The sequence below is a fragment of the Lactuca virosa genome, chromosome 8 (assembly GCF_052849685.1).
Source record: "Lactuca virosa cultivar CGN04683 chromosome 8, Lactuca_virosa_CGN04683_v6, whole genome shotgun sequence".
Classification (NCBI taxonomy): domain Eukaryota; kingdom Viridiplantae; phylum Streptophyta; class Magnoliopsida; order Asterales; family Asteraceae; genus Lactuca; species Lactuca virosa.
The window spans coordinates 357,536,945-357,549,218 of record NC_136433.1 but is presented as its reverse complement, the minus strand read 5'-3'; positions in this window follow the sequence as shown (position 1 = coordinate 357,549,218).

Below are 12,274 nucleotides of genomic sequence, written 5' to 3'. Positions count from 1 at the left end.
CAAGAATGTTGAGTGAAACACAATTAGAGATAGCTTTGAACTAGAGAGATTTAGCTCAGAGTGAAATTGTACCCTTAAATCTTTTAATCGAAAAAATGTTCAATGAAAGTGAAGCTATTGAAAATTTGGTAAATAATGGAACCGTGGACAATACATACAATTGGGGTTGGTCAAATGGATATCCTACCGCAATGGATTCCTCACCCCGTTTCAACAAAGACAGACTGTATGTCCCTCCAGACCGAGAATTTCATTTCCCAGTCAATGACAAGACCTTTCCCGAAGACATCAAAACTCACTTCGGTAGACTTCATAATCTAAGCAATAATTGTGTCATTGAGGAAATTGTGCCTGACGTTTCGGATCACACAAGTGATCAAATTCCTATCTGTGGCACCATTTACCCAAATTCTCAAACCTCATCTGTAGTTGATGAAGAAATTGTCATTGAGGGCCCCAAAGTATCGAAAGACTTCCCATCTTTTCCCTCAGACCGCAGTGTCTCACACTGTAGTCAAAAGTCCCATAATAGTCCCACTGAAGTCCCAACTCAGACTTACTCTACGGTAGTCAGATCATCACTACCGCAGTCATCAGTAGAAGGAACTGTGACTCTTCAGCCAATTCATCATGAATTACACATAGAAAACTTTGAAGTGGGTCAATGCTCTCAAACCCCTGAATCTTCAAGTTCGGACGACTCAAGCCCACGTTTTCAAAATTTGTCTAAGAATTACAGGAAACCGCAGTTAAACATCAAAGACTGCGGTTCCCCAAAAACTTTAGCAAAAAAGGATTTCAAAGAGGAAATTCGATCCCGAGGCACAAATAGACAAACTTTTTCGAAAAACAAGAAGCATGTCAGATTTCCAAAGTCCAAAAGTCCAGAAAAATTTGTTTTCTCACACTATTTTTCGAAAAACTCTCCCATCTAGGAAACATACAAATAGGAATGTACAGTTTCAACAGTCATTCCTAATTCATCTGACACAACCCAAAAGAGTGTAAAGTTTTTTCAAAACAATGGTGTTCAGGTTTATTCCTCAGATGATCCAAAATGGAAAGGTATATTACCCACTCCAACACTTTTAAAGTCACATCAAAATTTTAACAAGTGGAAGGGTATTCTACCAAAGCCAACAAAAAGGACACAAAGATCTACACGTGCTAAACCTTTTTCAAAACAAACTTTTTCAAATTCCAACAACACTCATGTCAGATATTACCAACCTCGGACCGGTCACAAGTCCAACTCATCCTTTTGACCGCTGACCAAATCAGGTGTCAGAACAAAAGACAAAATCTCAACCTGTCAATGTCAATGTAGCTGCGAAAAAGATTCATCTTATGTCAAATCTAGTTGGAGTCAGAAACCTCATACTTTTTCAAAAACACACAACACTCCAAAACTGCACAAACACCTAGGACTAGGATTAAAAGCTGACAAGAAACCAGTCCCTGCAACCTCGGTCCATGCATCATTCAAAAACTCATATGTTGTCCCAGGCTCCAAACTAGTTTGGATGCCTAGACTAACCGTGTAATTCTCAGGCTTTGTGCAAGGAGGAACAAGAAGAAGAATGGTTAATCGACACTGCCTGCTCCTTGCACATGACCAGAAGGTTAGAATACCTTCGGGATTTCAGGCCAATTTGAAACGGTGGAAATGTTACATTCGGCAACAATGCGAATGGTCTCATCTGAGGTTATGGTGTTCTCACTACGGGGAACTTCTCTATTCAAAAGGTTGCTTACGTAGAAAGCCTTAAACACAATCTCATCAGTGTTGGCCAACTATGTAAGGCAGGCCATCGAGTTGAATTTGATGATCAATTTTGCTATGTAATGACAAGTGATAGGAACACATGTTTGATCAAATCTCGATCCGAAGGTACTATGTATCCTCTGGATGTCTCTCTGATCATAGGCAAACCGCAGTTATGTTTCCTATCCAAAGCCGTATCCGAAGTCAGCTGGCTATGGCACCGTAAGCTAGCTCATCTCAACTTCAGATACATCAACAATTTGGTTACTGGAGAACTAGTTAGAGGACTCCCTATTCTCAAGTTCAGCAATAATACTCTCTCTCCTGCATGTGAATGTGGAAAGCAATCCAAAGCAAGTCACCCCATGGTGATTGACTCTTCAATTTCTGAACCACTAGAGCTCTTGCACATTGATCTCTGCGGTCCATCCACCGTAGCCAGTCTCCATCACAAGAAGTACATACTGGTTATAGTAGATGACTTCACACGCTTCACATGGGTTTTCTTTCTCATACTCAAGTCAGAAACACCGCAGATTCTCATCAACTTCATCAAGGAAATAGAACTTCAGATCAAGCTGCCAGCACGACGTATCCGCAGTGATAATGGAACCGAGTTTACTAATCATCTTCTCAATAGTTTCATGGTGTCCAAAGGCATCACTCACAACTTCTCAGCTTGTGACAACCCGAAATTTCTATTCTGTACAACATGTCAAGTCAATAGAAGTCAAAACGGTTACTGTTAAATTTTCAGACGTTTTGGAATAAGTTTGAGTATTTTAGGATTAATACTTTAGGAGATATCAGGAGAGAGGACGCCCTAGGGTTTATTGTGCAACAATAAAGTCCCGACACATCAAAAGTTTATAGTTTACGGCCTAAACTTGGTGTTTACAGCCGTAAACCCTAAGGGAAAGGGGTATATAAGTGGCACTTAGCCATTTTTAACACTTTTCCACTTTTTCAAGAACAAATATCAAACTCTCTCAAGTATCATCCAAGTTTTATTCAAGATCTTTAATCTAGTAAGTGTTTCTAGCCCTTTTGAGTTAGTATATCACTTAATCTAGTGTTTTAACACACTTCTATCCGAAAAATTAGTCCAAAAGGCTTGATCTTCAAGTTTCACCAAGAACACCAAGAACACACACTAGTGTTCTTGGACTTTTGGCACATTTCAAGCTTCTATATTGTAAGTACTTCTATCCTAGAGTATTTTTAAGCTTGCTACACATCTTTACATCAAGAAAACACAAGGAAACACCAAGATCAAAGGTGTTTACGGTCCAAGAACACCTTGGACCGTAAACCCTTCTTAAGGGGCCAAAGTGACCCTAGTCCCTTCCTTAGCCTTGGAAACTAGTCTAGACTTATACCGTAATGTGTTTAGGACTTGAAAACATCAAAATACCATCATCCATAGGGGTTTACGGCCGTAAACCCAAAGGGAAATGGTCCTAGGGCCGTAAACTCCAAATAGGAGTGGAATGGTGCCCTAACTTCTTCCATAGACTTATACTTCAAGTGGAAACACTACTAAGGACTTAGAAACCTTCAAAACCAAAAATGGTCAAAAGGGTGTGAGTTTATGGTCGTAAACTCATGGGTTTACGACCGTAAACTCATGTGGTTATGGTCAAGAAACCGTAAACTCATGAAAGGGGTTCCCTTGAACCCTAAACCCTATAACTTGGTCCTATAACACTTAGATGCAATCCTTGGGACTTATAACGCTTATATAAAGTGTTTAACTTGTCTTAGGATGTCTTAACTTTATAAATTAGTTGTTTAAAGACTAATTGAATACATATATGTGTATTTATATGTTAAATAGGATCATTGTGTGTGTACAAGTCTTCACTTGACACCTAGCAATCCTATCTCTTCAGTTCATCCAAACCACTCACTACAGGTGAGTTCATACCCCCATAATTAACCTTTTAAATGTTTTTAAATGCTTTTATGGGGGGGGGGGATACAAGTTGAACAACTATAGTTATTATATCAATCACCTATGATTAATAACTACCAAACAAATGGTTTTCTTACTTTTCAAACTGTTGATCAAACTGTTTTACCTCAAACTACTTTACAAACGCTTTTACTTATCAAATACTTTTACTTAAACTCTTTTTAACTTATATTCTGTGTATCTATATAGATATAGTTATATAAGTAGGATTGAAAAGACTTAGGACTGCTAGCCTACCTTACTTCCTGTTCCTTGTTTGGTTGTGGACTTAGGGTATCAAGGTTAGTTGTCCGAAGGTCGTTTGAATCCTAGTTATATATTATGTATATGTATATGGATATGAAAGGTTATTTCTTTCATTGAGTTACATGCCCTTGGGTAGCAAGGGTATACAAACATGTTCATACATTGCTAGTAAGCTACCATAGGGATAGTTTAGGAAGATACTATTACTAGAACAATGAAACATACAATGAGTCAGTTCATACATGAGTCAATACATACTATGATGAGAAACAAACATAAAACAGAGTGATGAGAAACACACATAAAACAGAGTGATGAGAAACAAACATAAAACAGAGTGATGAGAAACAAACATAATACAGAGTGATGAGAAACAAACAATAGACACTATGACGAGAAACAAACATATAGGCTAGACAGAGAAAGAACACAATACAGCTAGCACACAAATCACATAACATTTACATTAATACATTTATGTGAGACATTAAACAGGGCATGGCACTACCTGCCATGACTGTTTTTGTATCAGAATCTCCTTAATTGTGGAGCGTATGAGTTTGTGTATAGATCTATACTGGATTGACTATCCTACACCTTGCTGCTCGCTACAGTGGGACTTGCAAGTCTACTGGTGCCAAACGTCATTTTTACGGCATCTTACATTGTCGTTTTACTATTAAGTCGGTAGCAAGATACAGGCCCATGTTACCTTAAAATTTTACATTTGGCTTAAGGTAGTTAGTACATCAGTAGTTACTTAATACAGCACTACAGTACTATAACATTTTCCCTTACATTTTACTTTGTGTTATTCACACAATAAACAATGATGTAAAAACTATATTCTTGGTTAACGATAGTCGGATTTGGGAAAATACACACTTTTACAAGGGATACACACACAGACACTAGATGCCTTGGTAGAAGGCTAGTTTTAGTAGGAAACATAGGGTTTTCTAGGAGAGTTCAAACAAATACAAACTTTTTACAAACATATACAGTACATTTTACAAAACATCTTACAAATGCTTTCATACAAACACAGACACTAATATACTTATGATCTCACCAGCTTTAAAGTTGATAAACTCTTTCAAAATAACTTGTATTCTCAGGTCACCAGTAGACATGTACCGGAGCCAGGTTTTGAGAAGATGGAGCTCGTTCCAGACTCATCTTATAATTTTTTGATGTATATTGTTTTGGTGTCTTTAAAACTTGATAGAACACACTTGTATGAAATTATATTATTAATGCAATGGATGATGTTGTTGCTTGTTTACTACTTGCATTGTTGTGATACTATACATGACGTCCTCCAGCCCAGAACGTTTCCGCCGTTCATAGGTTTTGGGGGTGTGACAGATTGATATCAGAGCATTGTTTATAGTGAATCGAGTGTATCAACCCATTAAAGATATACGAACTATAAACACAAGCGGGATTTAAAATACTCTGATGAAGAGTTTATACGTTAAATAATAAAAAGTTTAATAAAGTATACATACCTGCATTCATACTAAATCAGTGTCACTAGGACAGAACGAAAGTATTACGATTGTTGGACAACACAAGTAGACTTAGAGACATATGGTCAACCCTAGGAAGATGTAGCCTGATCAACTATGTTATACGAGGAGTGATTAGCATGTGCCTAAGTGTGGTTGTGAGGTTGCAACAAGTCTAAAAAACTTACCAACACTACTACAATGAGAACAGTAGAACAGAACATTAAACTTAAAAATGCTATAGGAGTATTTTGTGTTACAATAATTACTTATTTGAGAACTAAAGGTGTTACAATAGGTGCTAGGATGTCATAGACTTAGAATCAGTGATCTTTGCCTTACTTCCTGTTCCTTGTTTGGTTGTGGGCTTAGGGTTAGGGTCACTTATTCGAAGGTCTATCCCGTCTGCGTTACATGGAACTAGTATGCTTTAAAAAAGTATTGAAGCAACTAATAAAGATCATCTTATAATTATCTACTTAGTTAGTCTAATTTAGTTATTTCTTATATCCCTTTTCTCGCGTAGATATCATAGGTGGATTCCATCCCCACAGAGACCAGTACTATCCCAACCACGACAACGCAGGATGGCTGGAAGAAGAACCAGAAGATAATCACCCAATCCCTTTAGATGATTATGAAGCTGAAGGTTTTTCTGATGGTTCCGAATCGGAGCCAGAAGTCAACAACCAACCCCCAGCTGTTCAAAACCCAAACCCTCGTCCCGCATTCCAAGGACCCACACCTCTATGGGCCACAAACTTGAATAGGTGGAGTCAGGAACAAGGTCAACCTTTTCCCTACAATGGAGACAAAAGTTTCTACAACCTTACTGAGGGAGGTACAGCTGATAGGGTCCTACCTATCATGGTTCGTAGGATTGCTCGGAACACCGAGCAGGGTCGAGCAGCTATCGACCGGGTAGTAGAAGTGGATGCCAATTTTGGTGTTAACACTGTCCGCATTCGCCAGCTGGAGTCCGCTCATGAAAGGGCTCAGGTTAGTAATGCAATGCTTCAGAGGGAACTTGCTGAAACCCGAGCCGAAGTCAGGGAACTTCGAACTCAGCAAGCAAGATCTGATAGACGTGTAAGGGACATAGAGCGTCTCCTATCGGATTCAAGAACTCACTCTAGTAGTTCTCGTCGCCGTTAGAGTCTTATCGACTTCTCTTTTTGGATATAACCTAGTTTATGTAAAAACTTTAGGCTAATTTCCTATCTTGTTCAACCTTAGACCTGTTAGGTCAATTATTAGGTCGTAGTTCTGTCAAAATTTTCCAATCTTGGTTGATGTAAGACCTACTTCTAGGTCATTTTTCCCGAACTTGTTACATCTGTAATCCCAGTGTCTTTGACAGATATCTAATCTAATGGAAATTATTATCCAAATGCTTTCATCTTCATTCAAGTATTCATTCAAATACGCAGTTGGGCTATGAAGAGTTAGTCCATGAGTCATTCTCATCATATTTCTATCAATTTCTTATCAATGTTTTCATCTTTCTAAACTTTCAGTTCAAAGATGCCTCCACGTAAATCAACAAGACGCAATCCTCCCGCACCAACTCCACCTACTCCTCAATTTGATACAGCAGCTCTAAATGCTGCTATAGCTGCGACTGTGGCTACAGCCATGGCTGAATATCATTCCTCAAGTTCCACTGGAGGAGGGACTCCTGTTCCGACTATTCAGGTTGAAACCCCTGTGCGCTCGAGAGAGTGCTCCTACAAAGACTTCACAAACTACAAGCCATTGTCCTTTAGGGGGACTGGCGGAGTCATTGTACTCTCACAATGGTTCGAGAAGACAGAATCGGTCTTTGAAATCTGCTCGTGCCCGGAGAGAAGCAAGGTCAAGTTTGCCGCTTGCACCTTCAAATCAAAAGCCCTAACATGGTGGAATAGCCATGTTAAGTCACTATCTCTAGTGGTGGCAAATGATATGGGCTGGGGCACCATGAAAGACCTCATGATTGAGGAGTACTGCCCGAGAGGCGAGATCCAAAAGCTGGAGGAAGAACTTTGGCGCCTAACCATGAAGGGCTCCGACATCGTCGCATATACCGCCAGGTTCTGTGAACTGGTGGCCCTCTGTCCCAACATGATTCATCCAGAGGGAAAGAAGATCGAGAGATATATATGGGGGCTGATGCCACCATATCAGGGAAATGTATTGTCATCACGCCCCACTACATTTGATAGTGCCAAGCGATTGGCACAACAGCTAATTGACCACGGGGTCCGTACCCCGGCTGCAACAACCACCCTAGCCATCTCAGAAACCACCAGAACTGCAGAGTCCAAGCGGAAATTCTGGGATGACAAGAAAAAGAAGAAGGCTGCCAAGAAGCAGCAGATCGTGGCAGTTCATAGTGCGACAACACCTGCCACTGCTGCTGCTCCATTAAAGCAGTATTCTGGAAGTTTGCCGCTATGCAACAAGTGCAACTACCACCATGTGGGAGCCTGCCGGGAAATGCAGTGTGTAAACTGCAACAGGAAGGGGCACACAGCCCGTTTCTGCAAATCTCCGGTGAGGCCAATCACCCAAGTCCCCGGCTCTGGAGTGGGCCAAGCTTGCTACAATTGTGGCGATGTGGGCCACTACAAAAGGAACTGCCCCAAGGCAGGGACTGCCGGTGGAGTAGGAAGAGTTCTGGCTACAGGCCATGAGGAGGCGGTTGCCGACCCCATAGTGGTCACTGGTACGTTTCTCCTCGACAACTCTTATGCTTGTATACTATTTGATAGTGGAGCGGAGAGGAGCTTCGTGAACCAAAAATTTGCTCATTTACTTAAGCAAAAATCACGAGCACTCAAAGAACCGTTCACAGTAGAAATGGCTAATGGGAAGACAGAGAGCACTAGCTGCATATTCATAGGGTGTACCTTAACCTTAGATAGCCATTCATTCTCGATCGATCTCATGCCGGTCTCAATTAAAAGTTTCGACGTCATCATCGGCATGGATTGGTTGAGTTTTCTTCATGTCGACATCATGTGTTACGAAAAGGCTGTCCGCCTTAATCTTTCGTCTGGCGAAACCCTAGTAGTATATGGCGACAAACCCGGCACACACCTTCTTATTATCTCGAGCATTCAAGCTCAGAAATTCATGCGAAAGGAATGTCGCGCATTCCTTGCTCATGTGGTCGATGTGAACCAAGAAACGAAACCTATTCAGAACATTCCAGTAGTACGCGACTTTCCCGACATCTTTCCAGAAGAGCTACCAGGATTACCTCCGCAACGACAAGTCGAGTTCAGAATCGACTTAGTTCCAGGGGCTACTCCCGTAGCCAAATCGCCTTATCGTCTAGCACCTGCAGAGATGCAAGAACTATCCTGTCAACTTAACGAGCTGCTCAGCAAAGGCTTTATAAGACCGAGCTTCTCACCCTGGGGAGCTCCAGTCTTGTTCGTCAAGAAGAAAGACGGATCATTTCGTATGTGCATCGACTATAGGGAGCTCAACAAACTGACCGTCAAAAATCGTTATCCTTTGCCTCGGATCGACGATTTATTCGATCAACTTCAAGGGGATAATTTCTTTTCCAAAATCGACTTAAGATCCGGATATCACCAACTACGAGTGCTAGAGGAGGATGTTCCTAAGACGGCCTTCCGAACTCGTTATGGGCACTACGAATTCGTAGTGATGCCATTCGGATTAACAAACACATCCGCTGTATTCATGGATTTAATGAATAGGGTGTGTCGTCCTTGCTTGGATCAGTTCATCATCGTCTTCATCGATGACATACTTATCTACTCTCGAAGTAAGGAGGAGCATACCCAACATCTGCGATTAGTCTTAGAAACCCTGCGCGCGGAGAAGCTTTATGCGAAATTCTCAAAATGCGAATTTTGGATCCGACGAGTCGAATTCTTAGGGCACGTGGTTAGCGAAGAGGGAATCCACGTGGACCCATCCAAAATCAAAGCCATTGAGAGTTGGTCAGCACCGAAGACGCCTACAGAAATTCGTCAATTTCTAGGCCTCGCTGGCTACTATCGCCGGTTCATTCAGAACTTCTCCCGCATTGCAAATCCTCTTACAACGCTTACCCAGAAGGGCGTACCCTTTGACTGGGAAGAAAAGCAGGAGAGAGCGTTCCAAACGCTCAAACGAGCCTTGTGTACCGCACCAATACTATCCCTCCCCGAAGGGATAGAAGACTTCGGTGTCTATTGCGATGCATCGAACCAAGGTCTAGGATGTGTTCTGATGCAGCGAGGTAAGGTCATCGCCTATGCCTCGAGACAGCTGAAGACACATGAGGTCAACTACACGACCCACGATCTTGAACTAGGAGCAGTTGTTTTTGCTTTGAAGATCTGGAGATACTACCTGTACGGTACGAAGAGCACAATCTTTACAGACCACAAAAGCCTGCAGCATATATTCGACCAGAAGGAGCTCAACATGAGACAACGACGGTGGGTCGAACTACTCAGTGACTACGAATGCGAAATTCGTTATCATCCCGGCAAGGCCAATGTAGTAGCTGACGCCCTAAGTCGGAAAGAATATTTTGGTCGTAGAGTCAAATCATTGACTATGACTATCCATTCACACTTATCCACACAAATACAGGCAGCTCAGCTCGACGCTTTGAAACCTGAAAATGTGAACAGTGAATCCCTTCGTGGGATGGATAAGAACTTGGAAGTCAAAGGTGGCAGATCCTATTATCTCATGGATCGGATCTGGACCCCGAAACTTGGTGGTTTCAGAGACTTGGTCATGAACGAGGCGCACAGCACTCGTTATTCCGTCCACCCAGGTTCAGATAAGATGTATCTGGATCTTAAAAAGTTATACTGGTGGCCTAACATGAAAGCAGAGATTGCTACCTTCGTAAGTAAATGCCTTACTTGCGCAAAGGTCAAGGTCGAGTACCAGAAACCCTCAGGTCTTCTTCAACAGCCTGAGATACCCGAATGGAAGTGGGAGCGGATCACTATGGATTTCATAACCAAGTTGCCCAAGACAACGGGTGGACTTGATACCATATGGGTCATCGTCGACAGATTGACCAAGTCCGCGCACTTCCTGCCTATCAAAGTGACAGACAAGATGGAAAAGCTTACAAGAACTTACAATAGAGAGATTGTACGACTGCACGGTGTTCCTATATCCATTATCTCCGACAGAGATAGTAGGTTCACTTCTAGGTTCTGGCAGTCGCTACAAAATTCCCTAGGAACTAGGCTGGATATGAGTACAGCCTACCATCCGCAGATAGACGGGCAAAGTGAGAGGACTATCCAAACCTTGTAGGACATGTTACGAGCCTGTGTGATTGACTTTGGGAAAGCATGGGATACTCATTTACCCTTTGTCGAATTTTCCTACAACAACAGTTATCACACAAGCATAAAGGCTGCTCCATTCGAGGCCCTCTACGACCGCAAGTGCAGATCTCCTCTGTGCTGGGCTGAGGTGGGTGATGCCCAGTTAGCTAAGGGACGAGTTCCTGAAATCACTCTCACAGGTCCGGAAATCATTCGGGAAACGACGGAGAAGATCGTTCAGATTCGTGAACGATTGAAAGCCTCCAGAGACCGACAGAAAAGCTACGTTGATAAACGAAGGAAACCGTTGGAATTCCAGGTGGGCGACCGTGTTCTATTAAAGGTCTCACCCTGGAAGGGCTTAATACGCTTCAGAAAGCGTGGAAAGCTAAATCCAAGGTACATTGGGCCTTTCGAGATTCTTGCCAGAATCGGCCCTGTAGGTTACAAACTTAACTTACCGAGCGAACTCAGTAACGTACATTCTACCTTCCACGTCTCGAACTTGAAAAAGTGTCTGTCCGACGAGACTCTTGTAATCCCACTCGACGAGATCGAGATCAACGAGAGCGTCAACTTCGTGGAAGAACCAGTAGAGATCATGGACCGGGAGGTCAAGCAAACGAAACAAAGCCGCATCCCGATAGTGAAGGTTCGTTGGAGCGCCAAGCGAGGACCTGAATTCACTTGGGAGCGAGAGGATCAGATGAAACTGAAATATCCTCGTCTTTTTACTTACTTATCTGTAACTACTTATTTGTTTAAATTCTAATTTCGGAACGAAATTCCTTCTAAGGGGGGGATGATGTGACAACCCGAAATTTCTATTCTGTACAACATGTCAAGTCAATAGAAGTCAAAACGGTTACTGTTAAATTTTCAGACGTTTTGGAATAAGTTTGAGTATTTTAGGATTAATACTTTAGGAGATATCAGGAGAGAGGACGCCCTAGGGTTTATTGTGCAACAATAAAGTCCCGACACATCAAAAGTTTATAGTTTACGGCCTAAACTTGGTGTTTACGGCCGTAAACCCTAAGGGAAAGGGGTATATAAGTGGCACTTAGCCATTTTTAACACTTTTCCACTTTTTCAAGAACAAATATCAAACTCTCTCAAGTATCATCCAAGTTTTATTCAAGATCTTTAATCTAGTAAGTGTTTCTAGCCCTTTTGAGTTAGTATATCACTTAATCTAGTGTTTTAACACACTTCTATCCGAAAAATTAGTCCAAAAGGCTTGATCTTCAAGTTTCACCAAGAACACCAAGAACACACACTAGTGTTCTTGGACTTTTGGCTCATTTCAAGCTTCTATATTGTAAGTACTTCTATCCTAGAGTATGTTTAAGCTTGCTACACATCTTTACATCAAGAAAACACAAGGAAACACCAAGATCAAAGGTGTTTACGGTCCAAGAACACCTTGGACCGTAAACCCTTATTAAGGGGCCAAAGTGACCCTAGTCCCTTCCTT